The sequence below is a fragment of the Haliaeetus albicilla genome, chromosome 16 (assembly GCF_947461875.1).
Source record: "Haliaeetus albicilla chromosome 16, bHalAlb1.1, whole genome shotgun sequence".
Classification (NCBI taxonomy): Eukaryota; Metazoa; Chordata; class Aves; order Accipitriformes; family Accipitridae; genus Haliaeetus; species Haliaeetus albicilla.
The window spans coordinates 19,115,219-19,136,975 of NC_091498.1; the positions used below are offsets into that span (position 1 = coordinate 19,115,219).

The 21,757-nt window shown below is 35.2% G+C and overlaps 1 protein-coding gene across 4 annotated transcripts in view; it reads right to left on the bottom strand.

Annotated features, from left to right (window-relative positions):
• The window catches only part of PDE3B (phosphodiesterase 3B), a 93,058-nt gene that overhangs the window by 40,552 nt on the left and 30,749 nt on the right, over positions 1-21,757 (bottom strand). The gene's annotated exons all lie outside the window — the stretch shown is intronic.

Genomic DNA, 21,757 nt, shown 5'->3' on the forward strand with positions numbered 1-21,757 from the left:
GAGCAGCACTTCCAGCAGCACAAATCTCCAAGTAATAGAATGCAACACCAAATATTAAAATAAACACAGAACTGAACCAAGCTGCAGATAGCAAGCCAATGAAGCTGAGAACTTGCTTACAATTATACTTAACTAAACAAACATATTGATGAATCTATTATCAGCACATCCAATTAGAACCTACTTTTTGAAGATCAGAGTGAATTGCAAGTCTAATCTGAAGATGACAGGCACTATCACAACCCTAGGCTATACCTGCTTTAAAAGGCAAAAGGTATACACCTCTAAACTGAACATTATATCACTGTATAGCTTAAAAGAACCCAAATTCAGAAAAGATGTGTAAGAATTATTGGGGAGATTAGCACTTTCCTTAAAACTAGCTAGTGACCTTCAGAAGCTGTATTTGAAATTTTAAATTAAAAGGTGTTTATTACTAATTACAGTCCTAAATGAAAACAAGTTCAGTTCTTTCCCCATTCTTTATCCTCCAGTTATTTTACTATTACTGCTTGGAGAGAAACTAGATGAGCAGCAGATTGACGGAGGGGGAAAGAGAAATAAGGAAGGACTAATATTCTGGTGAGATTCTAAATTACCATTGTTGCAAATATTCTGATAAAGAAATCAAAATTTAATCACATAGAAGAGTCAGGTTTGATTAAGAAGTAAAATTACGAAGGATAATGTATAGGATTGTTAAGTTTGAAATGTAGCCATAGAAACTTTAGGAACTGTGTTACGTGTGACTATAGGAACCTTAATATTGTTAAAGTTTGAAATAGCTAACCATAGAAACCTCACCAGGAAGTTACTGGGTTTTCTATGTTTTGTTTCAAGAAACTAAGGAAACCATCATTGACACCAGTTATGCTGCTTGGAAACCCCTTATGCTTCCCATCTCGATTTGAGTATTGAAGATTCCAATCAGTAGAGCTAAGTGAAATTGACGAATGATTGTTTTTAAATAAGAATACTGATAAGGTTATATAATCAAAGGACCAATCATTAGAAAGGTTAAATTTAAGAGTGAGCATAGTATTCATTTTTATGTAAAGAGCTTATGTAACAATGACCTGACAGAAAAAGTCTATAAAAACTGATGGATTTTGATACTAAGTTGGACACGCCTTTGGAGGAGTGATCCCCCATGTCCCCAGCGCTGCAATAAACAAAGTGCCTGCTTCTTAACTTCACATTGGTGTTAAGGAGTTTTATTGCGGATTTCGGTAACACCATTCCTTAACTTGCTATTTTCTTTCAAAAGGATTATTTCATACTTTAAATGCATTTTCCAGACTGCTCAGACTGTCATACAAAGGTCCATGATCTGTTCTATCTATATAATTGCTTATTTTTTAATTTGATGGTGATGGCTGATGATCATATGAGTGCATTCCACTGTACTGGATCACCTAACCTGAAAGAACAGTTTTAAAACATTAGTTTAAATAAAGATGGTCATATGATAGGGAAAGTGGAGAACGGCAAATCTTCAAGTGAAGGGTGTTTATTCTTTTGAACCATGATAGATTTCTTCATGTCTATCACTACAGCATTACTTTTGCCCAACTGCAAATAGCATAATGTAAGGTTAAACTACTTTAATTCCCATATTCAAGTGGGAATATTTTGAAGTAAGGATAATGAAAGCAACCAGTATCTTATTCCCCTGAAAAGTAATAGTAGGTAGATACAGAGTATTTGTTTCTTCACTCCAACTATATCATAGCAAATAATCTGTATTTAAGACAGAAATAAACAAATTTTATACAGAAGAAGTTCTATTCTAGTGGAATTGGGAAGAAAATCACTGACATGTAAGTTTACATATCATAGGTGCTATTGAAAATAAAGATACTTTACAGATCAAATGCTTCAAACAAAAGATTACAGTTAGGCAGCCATAAACTCAGAAATGCAAAAATAGATTGACAGAACCTTGCCTGAAATATATGGAAAGAAGGAATGATTTCTTCCATGTTACCTTTTTTGCCTTTCCCTTTTTTTTTTTCCAACCCTCTCTTTTCGATCTGTCTGTTCATACAAATTTTTTTGTATTTGTTTCTGCTGAGGACAGTCAGTTGGCCTATAAGGGCAATTAGATCAGCAAGACATAGGCTAATTGCCAATACATATTACTAGGGATTCTGACCCAGACATCAGTGAGTAGGAAGTAGATGGCAGGAAAAACAAACAAACTAAAAATCTCTCTCAAATTTTGAGGAAGACAGACTTTAAAAACAAAAATAAACAAACCCAACTCACCTGAAAATTGCCAACAGCCTTTGCTGTTTCTTTTTGCCTGCTTTCACATGTTTACAAGAAAAAAAAAAAACCAAAACACAACAAAACCCCGACACAAGTTTGCTTTTATTTCAACCCCCTCTCTCCTTCACAGCATTATGATTTGATTCTTGCCAGGTCTACCTATGCAGTGGTGCTTTCTTGGTCAGTGAAGACAGTTACACAGGTATCAGTCAGAAATGGTAATGCTCATTAAAGACATTACTAACTCCAGGTTAATACGAAAAGGGAGGATACTCTTCTTACTTTGGAGTTCTGTGATGGCAGTTGCTTCAATTATGTCACCGATTGCTGAAAGTATATTTTAACACTGAAGAAGTAAGAGCAGCCAAGCTAAGCTTTAACAGCAGAAGATAAAACAGGATACACACAGTCAAAGTTATGAAATGTTAGGCCCAAAGGGACTATTTTTGTCCTTCACTTACATAGGGCAGAACAGACTGTAGTAATTTCTGCACCCATCCCATAACTACCAACTGGTTTACTCTAGAGCTTATTTTTTATGAGAATTTCTGGGTCTTTTCACAGAAGCTAATTCTAGTTGAAAGAGAGTATGTGTGAATGAATGTTTTAAATATCTGCTCTAGATTATGTCATATATAGCCTAACTAGGAGGGCTCTAAATCACCTCATCTCTATGGACTATGTGGGAGCACAGAAAACCCATCCTCCCAAAATTAATGTTATTTTAAAAAATAATTCTGATTTGAACACTTACAGCAAGAGATAGTTCTTATCTATCTTCAGATTCCAACTTCCTTCTCTCCTTGAAAAGAATATGCACATACTTACAGTTCTTTTGCACATACAAAGAGGAATTATATGACAAGTCTAGCAGAGCAGGAAGACCACTGTTAGATTTCAGCATTTCCTCTCAGTAGTAAAATGAACAAATCTGGCATTTCAAGAAAATTAAAAATATTGGGGGGTGGGAATCAACAGACACCTGTCAACCACAAAAGCTAAACTCTCTAAATGTTTTAACAACAGGCAAATTATAAATTTATGAATAACAGCATGATAAAGACAGACAGACTTTGGTTCTGTGGCCAGAGCTGCTCCCAAGTACTTCTTCACAGTAAGGCAAGAAGGCAATGAAACACAGAGATTTAACAGTAGTCCATGTAGGAAGGCAGCTTGGACCAATATTGTAGATCAAAAGCTCTGACACAGCTCAACTGAAGAGGTTTGTTTCCTCAGGGAAGGAGGAAAAACTATTTTCTCCAAGCTAAATTTGGTTAGAGACCAATTCCTGTTCAGAGCCTATTTTTCCCTCCTTCATAGCATGTCCTAACTGGGCCTGAGTTAGATTTAGAAACCTTCCTAACTTGCCACCAGAGCATGAAAGCTTAGGATTCCACTGGAGGAAATTATTGGTGTTTCCTCTAATAATCCTTTTTTTCCTGGGGTATGAGTCCAAACCAAATATTACATTTCTCAAATGCATGCCTTATTGCAAAGATGTACACAGAGACATGAATTTCAGAAGCAGTCTCTATAGTAAAGGTGGTTCTTAAAATCCACTGAAGATCACAGACATGGTCAACAGTAAAGAAGAATCTTTGAGGCACAAACTAGAAAAGAACAAGAGTAATTTGATTTATCAAAATACAGCAGTACAGGAACAAAATAATGAACAGACAGCAAAAGTAGAAAACTGCTCTGGCTTAAAATTACTATGTAGTTTTAAGACAATTCTAGGAAGAGATTTTTGGTTTATTCTACTGTGGAGACACATAGAAAGGCAAGGTTTGTGTGTGTGTGTCAATGGATCCTGCTCATGCAAGAAATTTTCCAGTCTCCAAAGCAGTAGTATGTGTACACCTACAGAATGAACATATGGATGGAGAAGCACAATAATAGAATACTTAACTACAAGGAAATTGCACAAGTCTCATACTACTCCTTAGAAGTAGTTTTCTAGAAGTCTAGCTATTCAACTTCTACATGGGAACTGTAAGCACAAAGTCCAGAAGAAAAATGTTACATACAAATATGTCTAAAACACTTGAGTAGAACATTGAAGTTTTCCTATCATACACTATTCCATTTCCTCTCTAGTTACTGCCCTTAAAAATGCTCTTACTCTCATTATATAAAGGTTATTAAGGCTCTTTCCTCTTTCTGATAGGAATTCTTTTTTTTTTTAGAACCTTCTTTAATATAGAAAACATCACCAATGGTTCTTAATATAATTTCACATTTTCATGCTGACTACATTGTAGTGCCTGTACTGCCCTAAAATTCTTTTAAAGAAATAGACATGACTGTAAAATGTGCTATTTAGACGCTTACAAAGAAGTGTAGCAGGATGTACAAAACCACTTTGAAACGTCATCTCACCAGGTTCTCTCTCAAAGAATGGTTTGAAGAAAGCAGCAATGCCTTAATTTATGGGTGCTTCTCTTACAAGCCATCTGCCTCAAGCAAAACAGCTGCCAGTGATGCAAGCTGGGAAAGTAGCCAATCTGGCTCACATGCAACTATATACCCAAGAGAGCAATTAATAAGTCACAAAACAGTACCCAATTATGCAAGCATTTTTGAATCTTGGGGCTCAGAACAGGGCTGAGAGAGTATGAGACAGCCTGAAGGAACTCTCAGCATTCAACTACAGCGTATGGATGCTGTAGCACCCCCTGATCTTTCCTTCTTACCAGCTTTTATACAAGATAAAGTGGGAAATTAAATTTCACCTAAAAGTTAGCAAGCTTTTTTAAAAACATGAAACCAAATGACAATATTTAAATTGCAGGAAGATATCGTCAATAATTGCTTAAATCCCAAGACTCATGCAATGCTACCTTTCATTCAAAAAGCACAGGGTACTTACTCAAGAAAAAAGTGTCAATAATTATTTACATAAGTGACATTATTTTACCCTACTTATGTGAGGGAATTAAAACAAACATTATTTCTATTGTCTTCTTCCACATATTACCATCTGAGTTTCATATATTTTGTTCTTTAAAAAAAATAATAATTTAAAAATGTAATAAAGAAATCCTCTCCAGCCATGAACTGAAAAGCAGCCAAGGTTATTTTTTTGGCAGGTAGTAAGCAAGACTCAAGCTGAACACATCTGAATGAGTTTTGACAGTTATATCATATTAAATTTTTTCAATGCTCTTTTGTTCACAGCAAGTTTTCACTAATTGTCAAAATATATGAAAATTACGGTCTGCACATGTTTCAATTTCTGGGGGGCCTTCTCTTCACCAGGAAAGTCAGCTTATGTTAGAGGTAAAAACATTAGTCCACACTTTGTATTTTGACAGATTAACTAGAGGAACTGTGTATTAGGAGACTATCTCCAGGTTTATAAAGAGAACACACATTAATCCACATGTATAATAGAAAAATCAAAACAAAAGCATTATTAAACATGTAGATATGCCTTATTTGGTGGTGGTTTTCTGTTTTGTTTCCTAACATAGCAGGAATAGTTGTTTGCCAAAATACTATTACAGTGTCACTGCTCGGCAACTGTCAGTCCAGTAGAAGATATTCTACAACAAAGAATACAACTATACCTCTGTTACAAGTCCTATCTCAACATTACTTCCCCAAATAAGTGTATAAAGTTACATTTTGGTTTCAAAACTAGAAAAACTGAGGAGACACCTAAACCAGTCATCTAGCTCCTTACTTTCTCCCTCCCCCCAAAATAGATAAAATTATTCATAAAGGCTAGTAATTTGTTCACACTTGTAGCAATAAAAAAGATTCATTATAACTATGTTTAATAAAGTGGCATATTGGCAATCATAAGATCAAAATTAGTTTGCTAAATTTCAATTCCAACAATGTAAACAACTTCAAAGAGGTACATAACAGTCATACACCTACTCAAACAAGCTACTTGATTCAACAAGACACATATAGAATAGACAAGGAGCAGCTGGAGTAAGACAGAACCATGAAGAACTCCACATCTTTAGAATCCTCAGGATAACAAGGCAGAAGGAAAACTCCTCTTGATTACCTGGTACCTGCAATGTAGTTAAAGATTTACAGAGAGGAACTCTTCCTCATAATTTTAGCAAATCTTTTGGAAAGGGCTATTAAAGTGAGAAAGTTAAAAAACAAAAATTCAATATGAATGCCCCAAAATTCATTTAATGAAATATTGTATGGTAAAAACAGCAAAAGCAAAAGGGAACAGTCAAAAAAATACACCAAAAATTTAAATTGAAACTGAAATTGCCATGCACTTAAAATGTTTGTGAGGTCTTTCTCCCACAGGTAATCTCTATCAAGTAGTAGAGCTCACACAGAAGCTTACAATGAAATTCTTAATACCTACAATCCCAAAACTTAAAGGAACTGGATCATGAGTAAAATAACTACTCCTCTATTAATTTGTTTTTAAATGATGCAACAGGTTCAAAAGCAAGCAGGCAAGAGGGGGCAGATATACAGGCAAATACAGATAGCACAAACACTCTCCTGCACCTTCCTGCCTGCAAGGCAGAATCATATAAGCTTCACATCCTTTGGAAACTGAACTAAAATACGTATCATACCTCCAATACTATTTACTGAATAAACATACTTCTTCCTCTACAGGAATTGTTCTTTCTGCTCTACTAATTTCTAAAAAATGAAATATAACAGTTTAAATCTACCTATTGTATGAACCTAGAACGTCAAAATTGTGAATGACATGGTAAAGTGTGAGGCAACCTCCCCAGGAACATTTAAGGGATGTAAAGGAGCTGCAGCCTCTCTCCTGTCAGTGCACCATCTTTCTATTCCCATATCACACAGAAATGCTGAGGCCATGCAGTTACCCCTCAGATTCAGTTAAGAAAAAGAGCTATCTCTGACCTCAGCCAAAGTACAGTTTTATTACTTGTACCATCCTAAATTTAGCTTTGTATGTCTTAATATGTTTTGATACAAGGTGCACTGTCAATCCTCAAATGCACTTGCCACCTTAATGAAAGAAAAACAATCAAAACCTTTAAAAAATATTTAGATAGATACTAACTCTACAAAATTTTATGACACAAGATTTACCCAGCTAATAACTGACTTTAGAAAAACCTTCTATAGGCATACTATTACTTCATTTTTTATATAGATAGTATAAACACTTGCCAGGAATGGCAAGTGAACCCGACAAGACAGAGATGCATATATTGAGGCCTGCCATTTACTTAACAAAGTAATAGCAGTAATGGAATCATGAAGTCTAAGCTAGGGAGTGACCATTTTAGACCATCTAACAAACAAGAAGCCATTTGTCAGACACTAACATACTACAAGTACTTGAAGGGCCATATGAACATTTTTAGTCAGCCATATCAGGGCACAGTTATGAAATTTTCCATTCCACTTCACAGTACTTCTGATTTTATGGGCAGTTTAAACGCATAAATAATCATTTTGTTTCATAACTTAAGAAAAGAAAACGCATTTTTATGCAATATAAATGTGGTTTGTATACTCTGTAAAAAGAGTAAGATTTCAGTTTTTGCAATGAAGTCCATTTGAGCAAGGATCAAGTTTAACTTGAAAAGTGAAAAGACAGTTACGTGATTCACAAGTAACAATACAACTTAGGTGTATAAAATGACTAAAGAATTATTTTCCAATATTTTTTGTCTATAATAATGCCAAGCTCCTTTTTTTTTAATTTTTACTTTTAACCCCCACCCCACCCCGAGTACTTGTGTATTTAAAGAAGTTAAAACAATGGCAAAGACATTTGCAGGAAAATCGAAGTGCTACAAACTGAGGGAGGTCAAAAGTATTATGTCAGAAATGAACTTTATTCTACAATGACACATTTTAAGCCTATCACATTTCAATAGAAACCAGTTGAATAAATTTTATCAGTTAGTCTTTCAATTTAATAGCCAATATATTTCAAAAAACTAGAAGTTTAGCTATATTTTTGTATGTTTTGAGTTGCACAATATTCCTAAAATAGAGCAACAAAAACAAAAAAATTAATTCTTAAAATAAAGATGGAAAATATTTAGTAATTCTGCTAGTTTTTTCTAGCTATGTTATGTTTGATCTTCATAAGAAATAATGAACAGAACAAAATCTTTAGTCTATTATAGAAAAATCCACAACAAGAATAGCTTTCCTATTATTATTTTTCCCAGACAAAAAGCTACATTCAATTCAGGCCATGATTTGCTATCTGGACATGGTCCCGGGCAACTGGTGCTTGCTTGAGCAGGGTAGTTGGAGCGGATGGCTTCCAGAGATCCCATCCAACCTCAACCATTGTGTGATTCTATGAAATGCACAGTTAAGATTGGCACACAAGTCTGTAGTCCTAGATGAGACCAAACAGATTTTTAAAATTTTGAGCAAGTTCCAATATTTTTTCCCTTCATCATATAATTTTTTGAAAAAGTTATAATAATTGCTTGTATGTTGACACCTGAACACATTGAGTAATGTTAGAATTAGGATAGAAATTGATTTCTTAGTTATGATCTTTTGGGGGGGGGATAGTGAAACACCACTTAAGAGGTCACACCACTGATATGTGTGTGTGTGTGTGTGTATATATATATATGTATACACGCGCGCACACACACACACACTCTCCTTGCATAGGAGCTTTTTGCCTTGTTTGCTTTTCTATACCAGGCATTACATTTGGAAATAAAAAGGGAGTATATAAATACTCACTATTAAAACACAAAAGAAATGCAACCAATAGATATTTCCAGTGGTATGAAAATATACAGAAAAAGCCTACAGGCCAATTTCTCCATCATCAATTTCTAAATTTTAATTAAAAATTCAAAACCTACTTCTACCATTCCTTTTCTACCGTTTGTTGCTTTGATCCAAAATAGTTTTTTAAAAAAATTACTTGATGGCTTATAGTTATTAGATCCACATGGTTCACGCTATGGCTTTCTCATCATTGCATGAACCTTTTTGGAAGCAGGCTAATAATGCCCTTCCCAAAGAAGTTCCTGAGAAGTTTTCCTACTTCAAAATGGTCAGAGCTTCTGATATTACTGAGGCTAGCGCCATGCTGTAATATCCATGCTGGTCCTAACCTTATATGCAACTACTGAACACTAAATTCAAACAGCGTTATCATTTGAAACTTCTAAAGGTCTAAGGATGTATCCTATTTTCAAGCTACCATTCTGACAAATTATCTGAGATACCAGAAATGAAATAACTCAAGTAGCTTGATGCTCTCTCTGGACTCATCAGTAATGTGCTAAGGCTACTGCACAGGGCAGATGATGCTCACAGGAAGCTAATGCTTCTCCTGCCTTCACTCCAGCTCAGATAACAGCAGATTATGACCACTCCTCATCTGATGCTGCAGAAAAAACTAAACACATTTAAAACCTTTTACCCCAACTCTGACATTTCAGACATATATCACCATGGCCATTAGGTAATTTAAAAGTACTTCAAGTTTCCCAAATCTATATGGCACCACAGTTTTTTGCTGAGTTGTAACATGAAAGGCCTTGAATTTGGAAAGTGGTAAGTCCCATATCCAAACAGTACTTCAAACCTGTGGGAATATTTCACGGGGCATGAGGACACAATGCCTGGTTTATACATCAGCTGATAGCTTAGGGCCAGTGATCTCACTCCTTAAGCATATATTCAGTGATTCCTCTTTATGGCATTACTCTACACTGATTGCATATAATGACTGTCAAGTATAAAATATTTGTTCAGTGAAACTACAAGATTGGTTGGTATTATAGAAAAGGTTTATGTACTCCATCAGTTCGACATGTTGGATATGGAAGGAAAAATAACTGCTGTATACGTTAAAAAAAAGAGACTATTTTGGCTGGAAAATACTTTCTAGAAAGCATCTACCACCATGTCCCTTGGCAGTGGTGTTCTTTGTGGCAATAATATAAATTTTTGTACTCTTGAGTTGCTAAGTCTTTTAAAAGACAACTTGTGCCCTCTTTCCCTGAAGAGCTTACATTCCCAAGACAGTTTCCTTAAAATCCAGTATTAAGCCGAGAAACTGCAAAAAGAATCACATAAGCACCACCCTTTTTGGAACTTGCAGACATGCTTTTTTTTTTCCACTCAGAGGCAATTTGTGAGTCGCATTTTATAATATTATGATGACAGAGACTACTTAAGTGGATAGATTGACAGATAAGAGAAAAAAATATTTTTTCTTTGAGAAGACACCAGTCTGCACTTGGACAATACCGACAGCCGCTGCCAAGCAGAAACAAGTTTAGAGGTCAAAACCAAGTGCCAGTAATGCTATCTTGAACAATAATCACTGTACCCAAAGAATGCTTTTGCTGATGCATTAATATTTCTACTGTGATGAGGGAAAAATGCAGACTGAACCTCATAGGATTGCCAGATGTCCTGTATAATTAAGATGTTATGTTCTAGTGGTCAAATCCAATGCCTTATGAAAAGCATATAGCGTATGGCTTTTCCTATATTTCTGTGGTAACAGTTGTTTCTCCAAACATGCAGAAATCAAGGCTAGGGGGCATCCAGAAGAAGTGGTTATTATGCAGATAAATTGTACTTTCCATGCACAGTTGATCTATGTATGCATAGTTTAGTTCTTTGCCATTGTCCCGCATTTTAACATCTAAACTCTGGCAACCCTAAAACACTGCCAAATATCTACAGACAAACAAAGAGTTTGTTTCAGCTCCAGATGTGATTGTGACTAAGGAGCTACTTCTGACCTCCCTCCTCTCTCCCACTGACCTTGGCAAAATACTTGTAAAATGGGACTATTTATATTCATGAGTTGCCCTCTCATAACTGGTTCATTACTGCATCATCAGTCTGTATAGAAAACGATTACTGGTAGTAAAAGATGCAAATTTGACTTTTTTGGTACTATTAACATGCAAATGCTTGAACCAAATTGCTACAGGCTTATGGGAAAGGAAAAGTTAAACTGCTGAGAAATCAGCATACTACATAGTGAGCAGATAAAAATATGTCATTCTCAACAGCACATTTACACCAATATAGGCAGTGAAAGGCTGGGAGACTGTTTTTCACTCACAATTTAGAAAAACTTGGATGCCACTGGAGTAAATGACAGAAGTTGCCTGCCACAGCAGTGGAGACAGCTCTCCAAATAGATATTTGTTGGACTTCAATTTAAACCTAAACCTTCAGAATATATGTAAGATGGTGAAATATTCCAATGAAAAAAACAGCTCAAGAGACTTTTATCATCAGTTTAAAACTGTCAGTCAGCACGTGAAACTATTGAGTCAAACCAAGGGGATAGAAATCGTTAACTGAACCTGAAGTCAAACCAAAGATAAATGCTGAGATTTCTAATATTATTGTTGTAATAAATTAAAACAACCCATTTAACATTCTTACATATGCTGTGCAAGTGGTAGCCCAAATTTGTTTGTAGTATTGTAAAGAAAGTGCAAAGTAAACTCTTGGAAGTTATAAATAAAGTAATAAAAGCACTAAAATTATTATAATCTTTTGAAGCAATCTGATAAATCCGAAGCATTCAATACATACATCTCTTAACTCCAGGAAATGTGAATTACCTGGTTTCTCAACTGGTAGAAATAGGTTGATAATGCATGACTCAAGATCAGAACTGCTGCGGTTTCACGTAGAGTTGAATCTACCCCAGTGAAGCGCGACATTTTTCTAACCATTAGGCCCTCTCATACCATCCATTAGGCAATTAGTGTGGTGCAAGCTGCTACTTTTCAGCTGTTCCATCTGAAGCCTCTTACTGTTTTTAAAAAACAAAATACTTTAAGTTATCACCCCTCAGAGAAAATACACTGGGAATGTATTACTACACTGGAAATAAAAGCAAATCCATCGGCAATTACTGCAGAACAGCTGATGTATCACAAACTAGCCAAACCATAGTAACATAACCACCCACGCGTCTAAATGACTATGGTATAAAAGGTTAACTTAGACCATTCTAAGTAAGGAAACAATTCAGTATTTCTTTTTATTCCATACATTTAGTGTGACCTCATATGTTCTTTACCATAAACCTTCCAAACCGTGAATAGAATACAAATTAATTTTCTAATGAGTTTTCTATAATGTTATTTAAAAAAAAAACAACCAACCTTCTCCATGTCCTCCAAGGCAGATGAAAGCATTATGATAAATATTTTAAAGACAGACCAAGACAGAAAGACAATTGAAATAGACTGGTTATTAGCATAACAACACTGTATCACAGAGATTCTTTGTCATTCAGCTATTACAACCACAAAATGATCCTTTTTCATCATACTTTCAACCTGAAACAAAACAAGGCAGAGCTCTTTAAAAGTCTTATGAACTGTAGAATTCATTGCATATCGCTAATTATCTACACTGATTATTTTCTCTGAACACATCCAACCTGTACCTGAAGAGAGGATAAATGATTGCTGGAAAAGGAAAGGCTTTATCATAATCACATACCACAGAATTGAGGGCTATTAGTATTGTAACATTTCAAGCAAAACTGCAAAGCATAAATGCAGGTTTCTTAAAAGCATCACAGTGCTTTACTGTACATAAAACTCCAATATTTGAATTGAAATATATAAAAATCTGCTATACAGTAATGCATAGTATAATACACACATATATATATTTGTAATAGAGTTGTATATTATATAAGCAGCACTTACAGTGTTCTAGGCATTAAAAACATTACAGTTAATGTTTTAGGATCACAGTACCACTGCCATGTGCTGCTATATTATAAACAAAAATTTCAATTCATGACTGACAGAACTTGTTCTATTGCAGCAGAACAATTAATTAGCTGTCACATTCCTTTTTGGTGATGCGTGTAAGTAGTTCGTCATCACTTATTCAAGCGAATGGGAAGCATTTTTAAAATGCTTTTAAAATTTCAAACACTATGGATCAGGTCCACAGAAAGAACACAGTACTCTGCTTCTTTGTTTTTCCATGTATGGCCCCGTACTTGCTGAATGCAGTCCAAAACCACTGAACAGGTTTTTTTTTACTTCCTCTGGCTTTGGTATAGTGCTTACCGTGATAACACCTGAATATTCACAAACATTCTTACAAAATTAGTTACAAAATGCATATAAAATATTGGAGAACTGTACTGATTAGTAACTCAAAAATAATTAAAAATAATCTTGCTAAATTTGGATGTCTAACTGAATGGTCAATTTCTTTCGCTACTTACATAGATTTTAGGTGTTCAAAGCATGGTTGATTGTCTTTGGCTACAGCAAAGAGTGTTACCATTACAGCAAATCAGATCCATAGTCTCAAAAAACAAACAAACTAACAAAAAAAACCAAAACAAAAAACCCCCACCCCAAAAAACACACATACAATTAGTAACCACTTGGGAAAAGCTAGATTTCAGTGACTCACAAAGGATCTCACACACACAAAGAAAGACCAATTACAGACAGAATAAAATTCAGTTCTCCAATGTAATGTTCAAGACTAAGAGCCTCAAGACTAAGCCTATCTCTTCTTTTTTTCTGACCTCTGACTCATTCTTTACACTTAGTTGGGGGCACGGAGAACTGGGAACTACAGTGAGAAAACAAAACAAAAAAATCTCTCATTATTCACTGTGATGCACCACAAATTTCAGGATTTGGGGGGCAGAGGGAAACAGGAGAGGTGTATGGAATTGTATAATTAGAACTTGCAAAATCATAGGCACTTCTATTTCCAGAATTATTTAATTTTTTAATTCCTTCAGAAACACAGCCCATTTAGCTTGTTCTCAAGAAGGCAAAGCAAAACTCCCAAATTCCATCATAAGTCATCACCCTGATGGAGTGACAAGCCACCAGAAGATCAATCCATTGGAGCAAGCAATGGTAGAAGTCAGGTTAGTATCTTTTATTCAGATGAGTATCAGAAAGCACTGAGAGCCTTTCTTAGGTGCTTGCTTGCAGCAGAGGGAGATGGTGTCATTCAGGCTCCTGATTGCAACGTTCCTCAGCAGGCACAAACTTCTGTTTGTCTTCCTGAATACAAGATTTACATCCCTGTCCCTTCCAGCGTGAATCCAGACCCATCCCTTACCTCCTTACTCCAGTTTCATTCTTCAGGTATCTCCAGCTATGTTTACTTCTCAGGCTTCTCATCAAAACCTCCTTGTCTAGCATGTCAGTCTCATTACTCCAGACATAAAATTATCCCATTCTCATTCAAGTTCGAACCACCATTTGAACTTCCTCTCCTTCAGCACCAACTTCTTCCCTTCTGCCTACCAAAACATTTTAACTTATTTTCTTCCCTACACCCTCATCCAGTTCTTATCTCTACTGCAATCAAATCAGGCAAGACAAGGCAAGGGAGAGACAAAGCACAGAAGAAACCATCCTTCTGTTTAGTTTTGGGGCACAGCCCAAGCTCAGACCTGAAACTATAGGCCAAGACCACTTCAGATAGGATCATACACATTATGGTGGAATCTTCAGGTACTGTGCTATAAAGATAAAAGAAGTTTTATTGAGCATATGCCAAATACAATTTTTAAAAAATATAGCTGATCTGAGAGCAGATTTTCCACAAAGATAACAATACACACATCCTTGCCATAAAGGCTATTTCTCTTCAATTTCCAGTCTTGTCCTACAACAGAGGACTTTGAGACAACATTGGTCTTAAACCAATGAAAGAAAAAGGAAAGAAAGAATAAGGTAAGTTTAGTTTGTGCCAAATTAGTAGTTTTCATTTTGCAAAAGGGAGGCAAAGACAAGATAAATCATAATTTGGAAATCAATTTACTAACCAGTTTTGGCTAGACAGGCTTAACAAAAGTTTGACTTCACTTCAGAACCCTGTATCTAACCTAACAGATGCTCTCCTCCTATGTGCAGAGCTAAAAAATTAAACCATATAAATTCTACTCAAATATATCTATATTCAGTCCATGTTTTATATTTTCATGACCTATAGCATTATATAAAAATGAACTTCACGTACTTGTAATTTGAATTCCTCAAGAGGGACTCCATGCATTCATGTTAACAAAATACATCAAATAAAAGCAACTCCTGTATCAATACTTGCCGTCACATACACCAGCTGCCCCTGCCTTTGGCATTCCAATCAAATAAAATTCTTCCAGTTCCTCAAACTCCTAATAACTGGCAATTCAGGTGACAAAGTGTAACATGCACAAACAGTATAAATATTCAGAATCAATTTCTGAGAACACTTAACTGGAAGAAACCAGGACAGATGTCTACCAAATTGCCTGCTGTGAAAGTCATTATTATTGGCCAACAGTTCTTTAGAGGTCTCCTGGGAACTTTTAATAAAGTGACATGACACCAGCCAACTTTCAGTCAGCTGGGACCTAATCAATTTTAAGTAAAAAGCTGCATATTACATTCAGCAATTTGGTTGTTTCACCCTCAAGTTTCTTGAGAGCCTTGGGCATGCATTATTTGGTCCTGACATTTTGCTGTTTTTCCTTTAACAAATTTCTTTTACAACACTTAAATTTGTCTTAAACCCTCTGAAACATTGCCTGTAACTTCCAGCATAGGAATTTTCTCCAAGTTCTCCCACAGCGAATGTTATCAAAAAGAATCTTTTCTTTTCCTGCTGTGGCCTCACCTTATATGAATGCTCTTTCTATTTCTGAGAACATACTAGTCCTACAGGCATTCTGGGAGGCTTCAAGTTTCTTATGCATTTGTACAAATATTATTAATAATTTTTTATAATTTTCTACAAGTCATTCTTCAGATTATTTTTTATCTGCCTTGGACTATTACATTTAAGCTGTCTGTTCTAGATACAAGCTCAACTTTTTTCAAGAATGCTTACTTTTTCCTATGAGCCTTTTTTACCATCCAGTTTAATCACAGCATTTTTCTTTTTATCCTTGCACCTTGTTTTGAAAAATGACATGCATTTGTCTCAAGTTTCCAGTATGATGTCTTTGAATCGTCTCTATGCCACCTGCAGGGATTCTAATTTATTTACTTTCCCCTTCTACTTTAATAATTTTTCTGAGCACAAGTGTAATGGGTCTTCTGGTTTCCATTGCTCCAATATGAATTTTGAATGATTGCTGACATTGCAGTCATCATTACAGATATGCTCTCTGATTGTTATTTTGAAGCAGATCCTAAATATTCCTCAGGAAGAAGTTAACAGTTGCTTTTCCTCTTCCAGTTTCTCTTATTGTTCAATAAACAATCATTGATGGTATCTAAAGATTTAATGTGAGCACTCCATCCTCATGCAAAATCTAAACAATCTACATAAAGATATATTTCATTACTGTAGTTTTAAAATTCTTACGCTGCCACAAAAAGCAAGATCTCTGAAGGGAGACAAAGTCTTGTTGAAACATTTTAAAAATTCTTAGCTATTTATCTGATTTCTTAGCTGACAGCAGAGGACCAGACAAGTGCTTGCAAGAGTATCCATAATTATTCATATGTATACTCAGTTGAAGACATATTCACATCATCTGCACAAAACATTTATTGTTTTAACTCACACAAACCATCTACTTCAATACACGGTAATGGCTCTTGACAGGATTGACATTGCACAGTACAGCTTCATGAAGAGATACTCATTCTAGCTTCCAAGATGGTTTTTTTTTTTAACCGTCATGATATGTAACTCATTCTTTACCTAGCAATTAAAATTAATATCGATATTAACTCCAACTCAGTCAATACCCAACAACTTAAAATTATCTGGATTCTTTAGACTTGTGAGATTTTCACTAATCTTAAATACATAGATGACAACTTGTAAAAAAAAGCAATACTGTTCTTTCTTTTGTTCAGACTGGTTTGTAAGATAGTTTTTGCAAACTTTTCTACTGAGTTTTTTCTACCCATAATACCACTATTAATTTCTAACTTTCTTGATAAAGCCTGGTGTAAGGGACTACCCAATTTTTAAAGTCCTATAACATAAATCCAGTATACTACTGATGCAATGAGGAATTCTTGTAGACCTTAGAAGCACATTTTTCTTTTACAGAATGTTTAGTAATGATTTCTTAGTGGTCCAGTCCATCAAACAGCTGCTTCAACCCTTATAACAGTTAATGAAGCTATTAACAAGCTTCAGGAAATCAAAGTTTCAAAAGAGACTGTAGCACCTGAATCTAATGGAGGAGAGTGACATCTACCAGAGCCTTACCAGATGCAAACCTGTTTTAAGCACTGAAATCTTAGCTTGCTGTGTGATCCAGCACCTTTCCTACTCCAGGGTTCCTCTGCTGCATGTTTGTTCTCTCACAAAAAACCTCAAGATTCACTAATTAATTGGGTAAACATGTATCAAATCTTTCTTCAGGAACAGGTCTACAGAGGGATTTCAGAATTATTTCTTTAGCTCAAGTACTAGCAGTTAAACTAAAGATCAGTGGGTTCAAAATCTACCTGTAATCTGTTTATGAAAGACAACAAAATTCGATATGATTCACAAACTGAGAATTTTAATATAGATTTCGTGCTTACAGAGTAAAACAGTTTAAAAATTCTAATGTGAATCATGTATATAGTTTATTCATTATATATTATATACTTTGCTGATGTAATCTAATGAAGGACATGAATCATATGGTATCCCTTCTTTCCCCTGTTTAAGAGGTGCAAATTTCTGATAATTTGCCCACACAGAACACACTTCTTTAAAGGAAGATACAGACTTATGCTTTTAAGCAAAATATACTTTATAGCCCATTCTATCATGAATTACTTCAGCAGCATTAAACAGCAGCATCCAAAATCAACAAAGGTTTCATACCCATGTGGGGACAAGCGAACTCAATTAAAAATATCAACAAGAGGTTTTAACTTGTGAAGAGTTTGGTCACCGATATTAAAGGCAACTAATGCTGCAGTCAGAGAGCATTGCAATGTTTTGGTAAACCATATGAACATTTTCCTCCAAAATTCACAAGATTTAACTAAAATGCAAAGTTAAACATGAGTACAACTTAAGATTTATATCATGTTCACAGAATTTTTCAGGTTTCAATGATATTTAAAGGCATAATATGATGTGAACACACAGTTGCTATGACTGCTGTGCTATACAGTGAGAACATACTACAGCTGTCTAATGCACGTTTCAGAACACTAAACTTTTAGTCTGCTCCCACCACCTTTTGAAACATAGATTCAATACATGCTGATAAGTTTACATTAACACAGTAAGCTAACAGACTGTTTGAGGTACTGGTTAAAGTAATGAGGATATCTCTAGTTTTTTGCAAGTTTAAATCCCAAGAAAGGAAAGGTGGGGCATATAAAGTTGTATAGCCTATTTCTACAATGACAGAAGTGTTATGAGTAGTAGTCAAAGGTACTGAGATGTTTCTAGTTCATTCATACAAGCTAGCAAGGAGTATGTTAGAAAACTCCTAGAGAACTACAAGCTAAAAAACTTCGGTAGTACTAGCTCAGTAGCCACAGTGGCTGGAGTTCAACATTGACTCAGTACTTAAATATTTGCTCAGCTCCTTTCCCAGGATTCACAGCCTGAGAAGAATTATGTGCTACTGCAAACATGCCCTCAGCAGTACCTGAACTAGTTAGCTATATCTACACAAAATTTCACACTAACAGGTACATAGTCTTCTAGGATAATTCCATTTGAAAGGAACCTCAAGAGGTCTTAGAGTCATAATACATCAATAGTAGATGTTTTCTATGAAGGAATAAATGTTATCCCGTATCCCCATCTTACCTTTATACCAGAAGGAGTAGTTGCCAATTTTAATTCCCTTGTGATAATTTCCATTTCAAACCTTATTTCTGCTAGGGTTAGAACTCCAAATATTAACAAGCAGTTAAGTTTTTACATCACGGATGGAATTCCCCTTGCAACTGCTGTGACCCAAAATGGGATGGTAACCATTAGCCATCCCAAGTAGTTTGGGGACCACTGCTGTACAACATGTAAGAGAACCAATTATTCAGCCAAAATAATGGTCAGTTTCTGAAATAAGGCCATGAGGCCAAGCTACCAAGAGCAGAAGGAGAATAACTAATATTTCAGAAAATATGCTATGAATCCACTCTAGGAACAACACGTTAAAGTGGTTGCCTTCAGAAAAGAACAACTCAAAAGGAAATCACAAAATAAAACCTATGTGTCTAAATTGCCTCCAAAGACTACATTAGGCATTACCATATTTGAGTTGAAACTAATTCTTTCACACATCACGCCTACTTTATCTACAAAACTTTCCCTTTTTTGGCAGTCATATGTGAACTATCCCTCATAGAAGTGTTTATTCTGGGCTACAGAGACAAAAAGCATCTTCACTGCTTATGTACAAATATATTTGATTTGTAAATTTATAAGTGCACCTTATCAGCCAACTTTCCTCTTAATTGCTGTATAACACAAGCTAACCAAAATCAAGCTATATCTGTTGAAGTCTCCTAGCCTTTCAGGATATTTCTGAAGACATTAGCTTTATACTTGTTTAACTTCATATCTGGAATAAAAGCAAAAGTCAAATGAAAAGTAGGAAAATAAATTTACAGCATCAAAGTTAGATTAAATTTGTATTTTCATAATCTTTGTATAAACAATGAGCAAAACAAGCAAATCTTACTGTTAGCCAATTACCAGTGAAAGATTATTCCATTTCCAGCATCTCATACTAACATCACACATCTTCCCAATTTATTCCATTTCCCTATTAAAACTTAATTTTTTCTATGTAAGTGAGCAGAAGAGTTCTGAAAAGTTCTGTTGACTCTACATTGTGTTCCTCAATTTTAAAATTGTGGTTGCCAGTTTAAGATGTATTGAAAACCTATGAAAAAAGCCTAGATGATAAATAATGCAGCTTTAATATATTGTGATACTACACTGAAAATGTAACTTTTTGAAAAGTAACAATTGGACTGCTAAAAATAATCCAGCAAATAACTTATCAAAAACTTATAAAGAACCAGCATGGGTATTCCTTGCAAGTCTAAAGAGAAATGCTTCTCAGTTTGTCTATTATAAATTTACAGAAAGAAGTTTTTGGATCAGAGCCCAGTTACAGTCTCACAAACTAATAGAACATACAGGATGGTAACTAAGAAACCTGAGACAAGAATGGTTGCTGTAGGTTGTACTGCAATTAGGAAATGTAATAAAAGCCTGTTGCTTTGTCTCAATTTAAGGTAACTGTGGTTAACCCACAGGTGTTCTTGAAAATTTCATTTTAATATTTTATATCCTTAATTCAAGGAGATATTATAGTAACTGTTTAAACTGTTCAACAAATTAAACAGGTTCATTTTTTTAAAAAGCATTATAGAAATTCAATGTTTTTTGTATAGTATCCCAGAGCAACAACTTTTAAAATTTGAAATAGGATTGTTGTAAGATCCTAAGTCATAAACAATGAATTACTTCTTAAAAAAATCATTTAATTATTATTTTTACTGTTAACACATGACCTAGCAAGGAAAGAGCGACCTTTTCTCTGTCTATAAAACTGTATTTTGGGGTCCCTGCTGTGGCTGCCTTTTGAAGTCAGTGACACTGAAAGGATAATTTTTAATTTTTGAATAATCCATTTATTTACAAAAACGACGAAGTTTGTTCCCTGTGAACAAGAGCAGAACCTGCAGAATACTTGTAAAAACCCAAACCATATGTCCAAGATGCAGCCATTTCTCTGTAAGTATGCCAAGACAGTTATAGTAGTTCCAACTGATCTTACGTAACAGAATCAACAACTTTCCCCTGCAAAAGGAAATGAATGTAATAGCATGGTATCATTTCTTAGTGAGCTGATTTTTCTGCTGTTCGTTTGTCTCCAGGTGTTTTGCACAAGAATCTGCTATGGTTGGGCAGAACTTTGAGTGGCATCATCCTGCAACAAAAAATCCTAATGGCAGACATTTATCACTTCCAGAAAACAGCCAAACTACATGTTACTGCAATGTATTTGTTCTAAGAACATACAAAGTCATTAACTTTGACATATCAAGCTGGTCTCTAAAATCACCTTAAAATAATTTTTAAACAAATTAGTTATTGTCACTGCTAGATGTCATGTATATTGCTACACTGAACTCATGATTGTTGCAAATTCTGCCCAAGGAACTGGTCAGTAGACGGTTAAACTCCGTAGACTACTTTTTTACAGCACAGGAACCAGAAACCATTAGAAAGAGCTAGGACAAGCCAGGTCCAAAACAAAAAGAGGCAGTTCTTCAGTAACAGGTAGTAAGTAACCTGCCTTATTAAAGGAAGTTGTGGATGCAAGAAGTTTAAAAAAGTTCAAGGAGAAACTGGGCAAAGGAGAAAGTGCCCATAAGTTGAAGGGGAGACTGAACAGGCACTTGTAACTAAATAGCTAAACCACATTAGGAAGTCCCCTGAGCTGAAAACAGGTGGAAGTTGGGAGAGTGTAGGAAGGGGGGGGCGGGGGGGTGGGGGGAGTATCATATGTTATCATATTTTTATCCTTCCATCAGCCTCTGATTATGGCTACGTTCTTCCCCCC